The sequence below is a fragment of the Euprymna scolopes genome, chromosome 1, assembly GCF_053919585.1.
Source record: "Euprymna scolopes isolate OS-2025 chromosome 1, ASM5391958v1, whole genome shotgun sequence".
NCBI classification, from domain to species: Eukaryota; Metazoa; Mollusca; class Cephalopoda; order Sepiida; family Sepiolidae; genus Euprymna; species Euprymna scolopes.
This window is the reverse complement of record NC_136482.1, coordinates 136,398,125-136,411,914: the sequence shown is the minus strand read 5'-3', so window position 1 is coordinate 136,411,914 and position 13,790 is coordinate 136,398,125. Positions and strand designations below refer to the sequence as shown.

General features: G+C 32.8%; 1 protein-coding gene across 2 annotated transcripts in view; it reads right to left on the bottom strand.

The window, feature by feature from the left end:
- The window catches only part of LOC145280053 (nucleoporin 88-like), a 910,024-nt gene that overhangs the window by 881,182 nt on the left and 15,052 nt on the right, over positions 1–13,790 (bottom strand). Inside the window, exon 1 of one of the 2 annotated variants that reach the window (XM_080131747.1) lies at positions 2,567–3,365. The exons of the other annotated variant lie outside the window; for it this stretch is intronic. The gene's annotated coding sequence lies outside the window, so the exon portion shown is untranslated. Of the gene's footprint in view, positions 1–2,566; positions 3,366–13,790 lie in introns of those variants that run through there. 2 annotated transcript variants of the gene reach the window in all.

Sequence of the window (13,790 nt, the reverse complement as noted above, 5' to 3'; positions counted from 1 at the left end):
GGACCAGAGAATGGAGCTCAGACGAGCACTTGCCATGGAAATAATGATAAAACAAAGACAGGCTCACTGCATCTCTTCTGTGGGAAAGAGGTTGCAGAGAAGAGAAAAAGGCATCACCCACCAAGCCGCGAAGTCTATTTTATACTCTGTCAAGGCAGGATAGGCTGTTTTTAGCAGCTCCTGCCCAGATGTGGCAGCAGTACTCCATCCTTGGACGTACTTGGCTTTTATATAGATAGAGAATTGCATCATTAGTGAGATATCTTCTGGAGCGGTAGAAGGATCCCACCATTTTCCCAGCGACCTTGGCCACAGACTTGATGCATGTGTTCCATTTAAGATCAGGAGTAAAGGTCAAACCAAGAAGCTTGTCAAAACATGGGGCCTCCCCTAGACGAGAGCCATCCATTTCAATTAATGCCAGATGGGGATCAGAGCGTTTATGATGTGGAGATAGGAGCTTGGTCTTAGATGCATTAAAGGTAACCAGCCACGTCTTCCCCCACTGTACCACGCACTCAAGATCAGAGAGAGAATCAGAGAGAACATCATTTACGGCCTTTGATGTGTTGCCATAGATAGTCGTGTCATCAGCATAGATGTCAACGAAAGATTTTAGTATGTGTTTTGGGAGATCATTGATGTAGATCAGGAAGAGAGTTGGGCCCAGTATGGACTCCTGAGGGACTCCAGCATTAATACTGTGGGCCTCTGATTTCAACCACTACTCTTATGAGCCTATCAGAGAGAAATGATTTAATGATCGAGAAAACATTTCCAGTTATACCGTAGCTGGAAATCTTGTGTAGTAGGCCTTTATGCCAAACATTATCGAAGCCTTTGATATGTCAAGAGCAATTGCCCTACAAATGAAGCCTTTGTCAAGAAATTCACTAGTCCTATGAGATATAACCGTTAGCACATCTGCTGTAGATCTAGTAGAATGGAAACCATATTGCGTGTCGCTAAGAAGGTTATTTCTGCTGAGGTGGTTGACTACTTCTCTATTTATTGTGGATTCCAGCAACTTACTCATGACACACAGTAGATTTATTGGTCTGTACTGAGAGGGAGATGACTTATCACCTGATTTCTTAAATACAGGGCATACTGATGAGGTTTTCCAGGGTTTTGGAAAGCACTTCTCCTTAAGGCAACGCTTAAACAGTTTGGTAAGTATGGAGGCAAGTTCTGGTTGTAATTTTTTTAACACTATAATTGGAATACCGTCAGGACCAGTTGCTTTACTGAGTCAAGGTTCTTGATTAGCTTGGCGACCTCACGCACAGATATTTGTATGTTGCATAGCGTGTTGTCTGTTATAGGAGGGAATACGAGGAGTTGATGGCCTTCGTCGCACAGGGTAGAATTTGCCGCAAAGTTTTTGGCAAATAGTTTGGCCTTGTCGGATGCTATCGAGATGACCTCTGGTCCATTGATAATGGTTGGGATAGAACGCACGTTTCTGTTCAGGATCCTATTTGCTATTTGCCAGAACTGGTGGGAACCAAGCCGCTGCTCAGCTACTTTGGATTTAACAGATTGAGCATATAGTTCTCTTGCATTTTTTATTACTCTTTTACAGTGATTGCTGGCGGTCCTGAAAACAGCTTTAGTTTCAGTGCATCTATTACATTGGTAGCCATGGAAAAAGTGATTTCTGTGTGCGATGGCAGCAGCACATTAGGGGGAGAACCATGGCTGGCTGTTAGGTTTTTGTTGGAATTTTTTGGATGGTATGAATTGGTCTATGCCTACAAGTAACCATTCGGTCAGGTCTGATACTATAGAGGAGACATCCTTTTTAAACATGGAATGGAGAGGTGGATAAGATATGAATATATGGAAGCTATCCTAGTCTGCCATAGAGTATCGGTATACAGTACAGTGGAGAGGTACATCTGTAGATGTATTATATTTCATTTTTATCTTAACTGATATGACGCAGTGGTCGGAGGATCCCAGAGGAGATAGAACAGAACATGAGCATAGCTCAGGGGAAGTGGATAGAAAAAGGTCTAGAAGGCTTGCGTACTGACCAGTAGTATCGGGCACACGGGTGGGCTCGCGAACAATCTGAGTGAGTGTAGAATTGCAGATGGAACACAACGGGCAAAATCATCAGTTCCCTACCAGATCGACAATACCGAATCAGGGTTAACGGATCCAGAAGGATCACACTTAGGAACCGCCGTTTCCTCAGAAAATGCGAACTTAAGCCTACACCAACCCCAATACCAAGTGCAGCACTAGGACCAACAATTCCCTCAAGCGATACTACATTCTTGCATATCCCACTATCTCCCTGTAATAGCACATACACAGCAACCAAACCCCAACAACAAACCACACATATATCCCCACGCTTTCGATCAAGGATTCCCTGAGCTCTTTCTAGGTTACTACCACACAACAAACTAGGCCTGAAAGAGAGATACACCTCTCACACAACCCAGCCTACTCATGGGGGGGGGGAGAAGAGGGGAGATGTAGAATAATCAAAAGAACTGTGTTAGTCAATAACACACAACAACACAACAATAATAATAATAGCAGCAACACTTACCAAGGGTTCAGCTCATGCACAAGACAGACATCAGATTGAGCTGGACTGAGGGCTTGTATTTATGTACAAGCATATCCAATCAGGTGATTCAGCCAATCATAATCCAAGGAATAGACTGGCCCATGTGTGCACAATGGAATCTCCCATTGTGCCATAAATAGTTCTCCTCTTTCATGAGAAGTAACTTTAGTCTTTGTCAAGTTATCCACAACTTGAACGCTGACCGAAAGTCCACTACACAATCCAACAGTGAGGTCATAGGCAATGGCAAAATCATGACAGAACCTCCCCTCATCATCAGTCTTATTTGAGTGGGTCAGCCCACATTATGGACATCGAAGTCACCGCAAATGTGAATGTTAGTCGAGGGATGAGCAGACAGGATGTGGTCAATTTTCTCTGATATACTCTTATATGCTATTTTTTATTTATTTTTTTTTTTTAAAGATTTTCAATCATCAGCCAGGGATTCCTAATTTACAAATGTTTTGGAGGAAATTTTTCCAATCTGTCACCATGTGTTCTGAACTGATGACACATCCTCGCTGTAAAGATTAAACAGTTGCAATGTCAGAAGGGCCACACGTATTTCCAATTAATTTCCATTCCTTGTAAAATTAAAGAACTATTTTCTGGCAACTGTAGCATAATCTGCAAAATGATTTATTTTTAATAATTTCATTTTTTGCATGATTAAAACTAATATTTTCTTCCAATTAATTGTTGTCTTGTTATATTGGCTGAGCATTTTGCTATATTCCAGCAGTTTATCTAAGTTGCTAGAATATGCCAAGGCAACATTCACGGAAAAACGGGTTGCAAATGTAAAAAAGATTTATTTTAATTCTGAAAATAATTATTAAATTAAGTGTTAAAAATTCAATGTATCAAAAAACATACAATGATTTTAATGTGCAACCATCATTTCTATGGAACATACCAAAGTGACTGAATTTTCTTATAATACATTTATGAATAAAATTAGTATTCAATTTTTGAAAATGCTTTGTGACATCATTTTTCGAACAATGATAAACCCCCGTAAATAAAATGACTCATAAAAAAATCATCATGATGGACATAATTAGAAAACCATTATTGAAGTTTATTCAAATGATCATTAATTTGATCTTACATTAAAAGGAGGAAACATCATAAGACATGTTCTAAATCATAGGATTCTCTTTTCTTTTTCAAAAGCAAAATAAAATAATATCAACCATCCTGTGATAGATCAGAGTAACTAAAAATACTTTCCTAAGCCTAACTTTCACTTTTTATATGCTTACTATAATATTGATCGAGAGTATTGATCTCGCAAATCAATTGTTATATTGATTTTTATGTCTGTCCAATTTACAAATAGTTCAGAGAGGGTAGTAGGGCATAAAATACTTGCCTAAGATCTATACATTTGATTAAGGATTGCTATTTAGAATAAAGCCAAATCTTGTTGCTCATAGACCTGATCAAAATACAGCATTAAAATTTAAAATTAAAAAAATCATTTTACAATGTTATAAAAAGTTGTTTTTTTTGTTTTTTTTAAATATCTGAACAGTTCTCAGACACCAGTTCAAGAAAATAACGAAAAATTGGAATTTATTCAAACCCTTTTAGGTTAATGAATATTTGGAATAAGGCTATATAACTTTGAAATACAAATTCTCAGAAAAGGTACTCTGATACTTTCTGCAATTGTAACTGATCTTCTTACCCAATCTAAAGGTAAAGTTTTGTTGGAAAGAAAATTTATTTTTTAACGTATTGATAAAAATAGCAAAATTTCACAGAAATAAGACATCTAAAAAGGATTAACTGGGTACAAAGACACCAATAACAACAATATAAGAATAATGGCAGTGATAAGTGACTAACAGATTGCACTTTTAATGGCAATTAAATTATCAATTTATTATTTGTTAAGAGAAAACAATAACACATAGGAGGGAGGAGAGGATTACTTTTAATGTAATAAAAGAAATGTCAGGACAATAAGTTATGAAAAATGATTCATTAAAAATGTTTGGTTTTATCTAATAGTAAAATCTGTACCAGAAAGAGATTTTATTGATTATATTCGCAAGGCACAACTCGCAAATAAATGACTTGAAGGAAGGAGAGAAGGAAAGAGTTTCTTCTTTTTTGTGTTGAGATTAGTTTTCTTTCTATTCAAATCATCTCAAGCAGTGACTCTCAACCTTCATTCGCCCCTTTTCATTAGAATTTACTGTCATTGCACCATTCCAACATTGTCTGACTCAATAGGTGCATTGTAAAATTGCGGTTTGTAAAAAACAGATCAATATCCCAACACTCTGAATCTGATGTTCTAATTCGTTTCTGAAACATGTACATTGCTGCCAATGGTTGAGAAAAATAAAGCTTTACATAATTCTGCAATAAGCTTTTACTGAGTTGTGTATAGATTATACAATAATACATATTACGTTTTTATGTTCATTGATTATTTGTATGTAGTTCTGTACTTGGAACCAGAGTTGGAAAGTATAAGGCCAGACTCAGACGACTAGAATTTCAAAATATCAGACTCCAACTTCAAATTTAAAAGTTTTTCAACATTCAGACGTTTGTTTGGGGTTTAAAAAATCCAACTAGCATTCTTATAAGTCAGCCTCTACAAACCTGCTTGAAATAAAGTTGAGTCCAGCTATTATATTAAATTAAACATGCATTCATTAATCTTGACATGGCGATGAGAATAAATTCATGTCCAAAGTTAGTAAGCCTTCTTCATTGAAATTGGCATTGTAGAATATTGTATTTCAAAAACACAAACTCACTCAAGATAGAACAACCCAGCATAGCAAGACTAACCTATAAAAAGCTAATTGTAAAAGTAATGGAGGGGTTGCTGTCAGAACTCAAAACAAGCTCAAAACTAAAGTATTACCAGTACTACTGCAGTTTAAAGCCCATTTTTCCGTGAGTCTCACTCGGCAATGCCTGCCCGGTGGATGATGGAAACCACCGAATTATACCGAGTGAACAGAAGTCAATAAAAAAAAAAAAAAAAAGAAAATAAAACAAAGACTCTACCATAATAATTTCATAAATTTTACTGTTTTATTTTTTATGGCAACTGTGTTTTTTTCTGTTTTTTTTTTTTTTTTTGTAATAAAAGTTTTGTTTCTTTGAATCAGTGAACAAATATATTTTTTGTTTTGTTTGTGTATGGAAAGTTATTTTGTTATTTTTTTTTTTTTTTTTTTTACAACCTTCCTCAACATAGTATAAACACCCCCAACCTTCCCATGTTAAGAATAGCTTTCTGAAATCAACACCTCCAACCTCCCCATGTTAAGAACAGCTTACAAAGCTGTGGGGGAGGGGGGTATTCCGAAAGCCGTTCTTAACATGGGGAGGTTAAGGGTGTTTAAATTCCAGCCTTAAATTATTCATTTTCCTTATCACAAGACTTGTTGCTTGAAGAAGCGCAATGATACTCTGCCCTTTCTTTTTTACTTTTCTTTTTAAACTGTTTCTTTTCCTTTTTTTTTCTTCCAATTTTTACCGTCTGCTCACTCACGTCTCTTTTTGCTCACTCGGTATAATCCAGTGGTTTCCATTGTTCACCAGCCATTGCTGAGCAAGACTCACAGAAAAACTGCAGAAGTATCACATTAACAACCAGCAAGCTCTACATGCAAGTTTATTGCTTAGCAATATCAGCTAAATCCTATGTTATCACTTGGCATGACATTGAATATGTTTGGACGAAAATGCCTCAGTTAAATTTTATCTTGTTAGTAAGAAAATGATAGAGACTCAAAGAATGAAAACCAACATCAAAGAAAATCAAAATAAATAGATAATTTTATATTCACACTGATATTTTCCCCAAAATGGTAGTCTTTCGGTCAAAGTTCAGCATAAAATGTCCCAAAGGATTGACATGCCGTAAAACACAACAAAGCAAACAAAGTTACAGAAATCTAATTTTCTTGGATTAAGAACTGAAGTCTGGAGAGAAACTGGTTGGAAAATAAATTTTCTATGGCTGCATCTAACTTTCTTATAGATAGCAAAAATTGAAAAAAAGAAAAAAAATGCTTTTCTCCAAACTGAAGTATTTGTTGGCTGTTTTTGTTTTATGGCATATCAACCCTTTTCAAGTTATTTAATGCCGAATCCAGTTATTTTGAAGAAAACGTCTTTAAGAGAATATATATATATATTTTTTTTTTTTTCAAGTCGGTTTCTATTTAACCCATAGTTGGGACCCTAACAGGTACTATCACTCCGGGTCAGAGTGGACCTGGCAGCAATGGCAATTAAAGGGTGGTTCCACACTCCCCAAAGCCCGCAAGCTGGGGTCTGACCATCGGATATAGTTTAAGGTCATGTCCAGGACACAAACCGAAGGAAGAATGGTTTTAAAACTATTTCACAATGAACTGTACCTGTAAAATTTGCCAAATAAAAAATATATGATTGACAAAATACCCCAATGATTTCTTTTTAAATTTTAATTTAAATAAAAAATATTTATATATCAACATTTCTCAGAGTGGTAACGATCTTTTAAGAAGCATCTCCATTCTTCAAAGTTGTGAAAATACTTTGTTAACAGTTGTAATATTTTTATCACTTGTTTAAAACACTTTACATATGTCATGTGATTTATTGATTATGTCAAAGTATATTCATTTCCAGACAAAATGAACTGAAAGTATTTTGGTTTTTAAAAACATAACTATTTTAATAGAACCCCCTTGAAATTTATGCTGGGCCAAAGCATTTTTATAGTTGAGAGATATTGCTAAGTTCTATACAAGATAAAACTCTAAACAAATTGTAGAAATACTAGCAAAATTTTCATAATATTGACCAAAATATAATATTGGAAACTTTTTTTTTTTTTACTAGTCTGCTTCATCAGAAAATTTGAAGCTGTTCAGAATGAAAATATATTCAATATCGGATATCCATTTTTACTGAGATAAAGGTTTAGTATCTTTTGGTGCCACACTTTATGCTCTGTCCTCAGTTAGGGAGAGATCCTTCTAAACTGAGGCAATTTTGATTTTTGTCTCAATCCAGAGTAATCCTTTCTGGAGGAGCTAGATTTCCCCTCACATTAAAAACTAATTCTGACCTCGTGGAGATGCAAGTAAATAGTAACATACCATGCATCCACAAATATTCGTACCGAAAGGTTTTTTTTTTTTTTTTAAATATATATATATCTATCTATATCTATATCTATCTATCTATATATCTATAAAAACAGAGATGTGTGTGCCACAGACGATTTCTGATTGGTTAATCCAATAATCACATCTCCTAAAAAACTATGGTTCGTAGGCTTTTAACGATACCATAAAATATTATGGCTTTATTTATTGTCCATCTTGGAAGGGTTTAATTTTTTCCTAACTTGCGATTTACAAATTACAAAGATACGAAACTAACTTACAATCTAACAATCGAACCTCCGACATCACGGCCGTCATTATGAAACTAAACTAAAAAAAAAAAACCCGCGTTCACTCGTGGTCTTTACATTTCGGGTTTGGGTACGTGTGCAGTTTTCCATTGACATTAAAAAATGGAAATATTTTTTAAAAAAATATATTGTACGTACTCGTCATGGGATAAAGTTTTCCTACAGAAAAAATCACGTAATTTCATCAAGTAGTTATTTTTTTATAGCGAAAAAAGAAAAAAAATCAACGCTACAAGCGAAATTAAACAGAAAGTTTAAGTAGGGGGATTTCCCCCTTTTTTTTTATAGCGAGGCCAAATTTCGCGAATTTGGCCATTTTTTAAAGCAGTTTGGCCTTCAAAATTTCTGTTTGGCCATTTTCTTCACCGATGAAATAAAAGAAGCAAATAAAAACAACGCAATAAAACTTTTAAAAATACGGCACACTTTTGTTGTTCTTGTTTGTTTTTTTTGGTAATTTTCCTTTTTTTATTTTTTCAAGATAATACTATTAAATGGACACTATTATGCCAAATTAGCCCCCCCTCCAAAAAAAAAAAATGCACAAAAATTCGAGATTTAAGGTTTTGACGAGATAATTTAGCGAATTGTCCGGACTATTGCGAGATAACCATCCATTAGTTTTTCCTGAAATTTTGCCACAAATTGTATTTCATTACATAGATGTGCATAGTAACAACATTTTTTTGCCGAAAATTCCCGTTGCGTCTCCAGATTTCATCGGTGAAGAAAAAGGCCAAACAGAAATTTTGAAGGCCAAACTGCTTTAAAAAATAATATTTAATATATTCAACGATTTGACCTTTGAGAACTCTACCAAACTCCTCCTACAATTTTGGGTCTAAACAGTAAACACGTGATATTTTAGATATAGATTCCTTGGACATGGATCTAACTTATTAACTTTACTTGATCCCTAAACAATAAATGTTAAAAGGTCATAATAGGGGTCAAAGTTTTAAAAAATTGACCCTTTTTTTTTTCTCAGCATTAACCTCAAAACACCTGGGCAACGCCGGGCACCGATTGCTAGTATATCTATAAAAACAGAGATGTGTGTGCCACAGACGATTTCTGATTGGTTAATCCAATAATCACATCTCCTAAAAAACTATGGTTCGTAGGCTTTTAACGATACCATAAAATATTATGGCTTTATTTATTGTCCATCTTGGAAGGGTTTAATTTTTTCCTAACTTGCGATTTACAAATTACAAAGATACGAAACTAACTTACAATCTAACAATCGAACCTCCGACATCACGGCCGTCATTATGAAACTAAACTAAAAAAAAAAAACCCGCGTTCACTCGTGGTCTTTACATTTCGGGTTTGGGTACGTGTGCAGTTTTCCATTGACATTAAAAAATGGAAATATTTAAAAAAAAAATATATTGTACGTACTCGTCATGGGATAAAGTTTTCCTACAGAAAAAATCACGTAATTTCATCAAGTAGTTATTTTTTTATAGCGAAAAAAGAAAAAAATCAACGCTACAAGCGAGTCATTATTAATTAAACAGAAAGTTCAAGTAGGGGGATTTCCCCATTTTTTTTTTTATAGCGAGGCCAAATTTCGCGAATTTGGCCTTTTTTTAAAGCAGTTTGGCCTTCAAATTTCTGTTTGGCCTTTTTCTTCACCGATGAAATAAAAAAAGCAAATAAAAACAACGCAATAAAACTTTTAAAAATACGGCACACTTTTGTTGTTCTTGTTTGTTTTTTTTTTTGGTAATTTTCCTTATTTTTTTATTTTTTCAAGATAATACTATTAAATGGACACTATTATGCCAAATTAGCCCCCCCTCCAAAAAAAAAAATTGCACAAAAATTCGAGATTTAAGGTTTTGACAAGATAATTTAGCGAATTGTCCGGACTATTGCGAGAGAACCATCCATTAGTTTTTCCTGAAATTTTGCCACAAATTGTATTTCAATAAATAGATGTGCATAGTAACAACATTTTTTAGCCGAAAATTTCCGTTGCGTCCCCAGATTTCATCGGTGAAGAAAAAGGCCAAACATAAATTTTGAAGGCCAAACTGCTTTAAAAAAGGCCAAATTCGCGAAATTTGGCCTCGCTATCAAACGATTTGACCTTTGAGAACTCTACCAAACTCCTCCTACAATTTTGGGTCTAAACACGTGATATTTTAGATATAGATTCCTTGGACATGGATCTACCTTATTACCTTTACTTGATCCCTAAACAATAAATGTTAAGAAGTCATAATAGGGGTCAAAGTTTAAAAAATTGACCGTTTTTTTTTCTCAGCATTAACCTCAAAACACCTGGGCAACGCCGGGCACCGATTGCTAGTATATATATATATATATATATGAAAAATAATTTTAGTTTGTGTAAAGTAATAGGGCTTCATTTTTCAAAATGTAGCCGGAAGATAATGTTTTAAAATAAATCAGTTCACTGTAGTTCATATATTTAAAATTTAATTCCACAAATATGTAGCACTTATTCAATGTTATAGACAAATTTATTACCTTGCTTTATGACTGGCAGCAACTGGAAGTGAACAGTCACTGTTAAAGAAGGAAATACATAAATTGCTCTGATTTGCTGAGGTCCGACCCTCATAAATTGTTGAATAAAATCAAATATGTAAAGAATTATTACAAAACATATTCTTTTGAGTCTTGATTTCAATAAAATTCTTATCTTTTTAACAAGCCTGAAGGATGTCTACTTCATACAGAAATATTTCATTTCATCTTATTAAAGTAATAAGTTTTTAAGTGTTAAAAGTTGTTAAGACCTCAAATCAGATGTGCTGGAAGGAATTGGGTAAACAGTTTTTTAAGTCCAGATCACAAACAAATAAAAGGAAGGTTTGGTATTGTGTAAGAGTTCTGAGAATATTTAACTATTTACTTGATGTAAAAATGTAAAGACAGGAAGAATATTTTCAGCCACTAATAGAATATTTATCAAAATATTTGACCTATGAGCGTTAATTCAGACAATGGAAGAAAGAATTTTGATGAGAAATATTTTTTTCTTAATGTTGAGGAAAATTCTACAATAAAAATTTGTGTATTGGGCATCATGATTACTGAAGTTTATTAAAAGAATCTAATCGGAAGAGAATTTTTGTTTCGATTAGAACAAAAAAGGAAAAAAGGTTATTACAATCAGTATGTAAGTCAGATGGTATGGATGAAATATAAACTCCACCTCCACCCAATCACCTAATAAATTTCTTCCATTTTGAGACCAAAAGAAAAAAGTTTAAAAACTAATATACTAATACTAGCAGGACGACCCAACGGATTAAATGAGGATTAACAAATGTTCCACCCTCCCATACTTTTATTGTTATCAAAATTTTTTTAATCAAATCGATTGATAGTCAGCTCTAGGTAGAGACCGCCCTTCCCTGCAGTGTACAGAGAGGAACCTTCACATGCCTTCCTGCAGTGACTTAGTCCACAATACATTGCAGTCTACATTGCACTGTAGAGAATATATTGTTGATTTTATAAAATTATCTGTAAATAATGGCTTCACTAAAAGTTTAAAATAATCATGGTTCAATATTGTGCTCTAAACAGAAACATTCATTCTGAAAACACTGTCTTATAAAAGAATCTACAGTCTATGTTATGCAACAAGCTTTTCTGCTTGTGCGATAAAACTTTTCAAATGAACTCGTGATGTTAAATTGTATAAAAGCATTAACTTTGGTCAACATCGGACTTCCTTCTTTAATCAAATGTTTTTTAACTATTGATTTTCAATACTTATCAGACGCATTCCGATACAAAACCTACGTAACACTCCCAGACACATCAAGTACCTTTGTGTGAAATAATAAAAAATAATTGGTCCAGCCATTTCCAAGTTCATAGGGAATGAACTCTCATACACAAAGTTCCTTTTATATAATAGTAGAGATATAATTGTGCAAGAATTAAAATTCTGAATAAACTTAAGAAATACTTATAGGATTTCTTTAATTTTGTTCAAAATATTAATATTGGAAACTTTTTTTTTACTATTGCTAGCTATATATTCAGGCCAAGAACTACTCAAGGATATAGTTAATTAAGACAGAAATGGTTGTCAATTGAAAGATAAGGAACACTATGTAAGCACTAACATTGATCAATGGTATGAACTGTATTTAATCAATTATGGGAAGGTTTAGGACAAGAATTTAACATGTTTAACAAAATCTGACCAATCCCCCAAATGTATTAAAATAAGAGTCTGAAAAACTTGTTTCATTTTACACTATTGCATTTTTTTTTCAATAAATATTCAATTAATAATAATAATAATAATAAATAATTCAAATGTATGTCACATAACGGTTGCAAAAAAAAAAAAAAAAAAAAAAAATGCAAACTTTTGCACAATCTTATTAATATAGATTAAAGAAAAATTGTTATTCAGTGTTAGATTTAGGCACAAGTAAAGAGTAGAAATTTAAAAAATACATACACATAAAATAAAGATTCCAATTTTAACTTTGAAAATTTCTGAATTATTTATAAATAAAAACTACAAAGAATAATAGTTTTAAATGCAAGATTACTAATAGTGTTGGGACGATCCCTAAATTTTTTCCAATTCCAGGAAAATGTTGATTAACGATTCTGATACCAAGTATGATTCCGATTCTCGTGGTATTGTTGTTTTGAAATATACCATTATATAATCGAAAGTTTTTGTGTAGCGAAAAAATTTGGTACAGTGAAAAGGGTGGAAATACAATTAAGGGAATTTTGAAAACGATTTTAATTATTTTGGAAAATTTCTTTGAAAAACAAATATTTTAACCATGAATTAAACATGCACCATGAAATTAATAACAATCAATTTCAGGAGTTATTTTATATATTAGAAAATTTGAAGAAAAAGTAAGTCATGATTAATTCAACAAAAATACAATAACATCAAATTTCAAGGGGAATAACATGTTTTGTTTATCTTTTGATATTCATTTTTTTTATTTTCTCTTTATCTTCGATAACTCTTTAAAATTTAACATTTTTTTGCAGCTTTAATCACTAACTGATTTTTATTCCACTTCTAGAATATTATTTCTAAATGAAATTTAAAAATAACTAAATCTTTGATTAAATTCTTAGCCTTTTATATTCAATCGTTTCAAATTATTCGTATTTATTTGACTTTTTAAAAATATTTTTAACAATAATAATGTTATGTTTTACATCTAAATAAATTGGTTTATTTCTATTTTTATTATATAATAATATACTTATCGTTCTTTAATGTTTGTTATTTAATGCCTTAATTTACCTCTTTATTTCTATATAAAAAAGTACATTTTTGGTAATTGTTTATTTTTATTGTTAAAGAAAAGTCATTTATTGAAGTTTTCAAATTGCCTCCGGCTTAATGCTGTTTCTAACAACCTTCTAATTTTTTGTTAGGGGTTGGGAAACATTTACTAGGCTCACATCACGACTGTGATACCAGGCATCCGTGAATGTCGACCAAGCTATTAGTTGAATGGCTCTGAGTGACTAGTTAGTTTGCAAAATTAGGGTTCAAAGGATTTTTATTTTTAAAGTTAAACTTTTTTCTTTTTTTAATAAATTTTTCACATTTTTTTGTTTTTGTTGTGCAAAGAAGTTCTAAAAGAAATGTTTAATTGCTTCATTCGTAGAATATTTTAATGAAATGTAAATTTCTAAAAGAAAAAAAAATTAAATTCACTTATCACATTTATTTAACAGATAGCAAAATGATTGTTTTGTAGTTTTCGA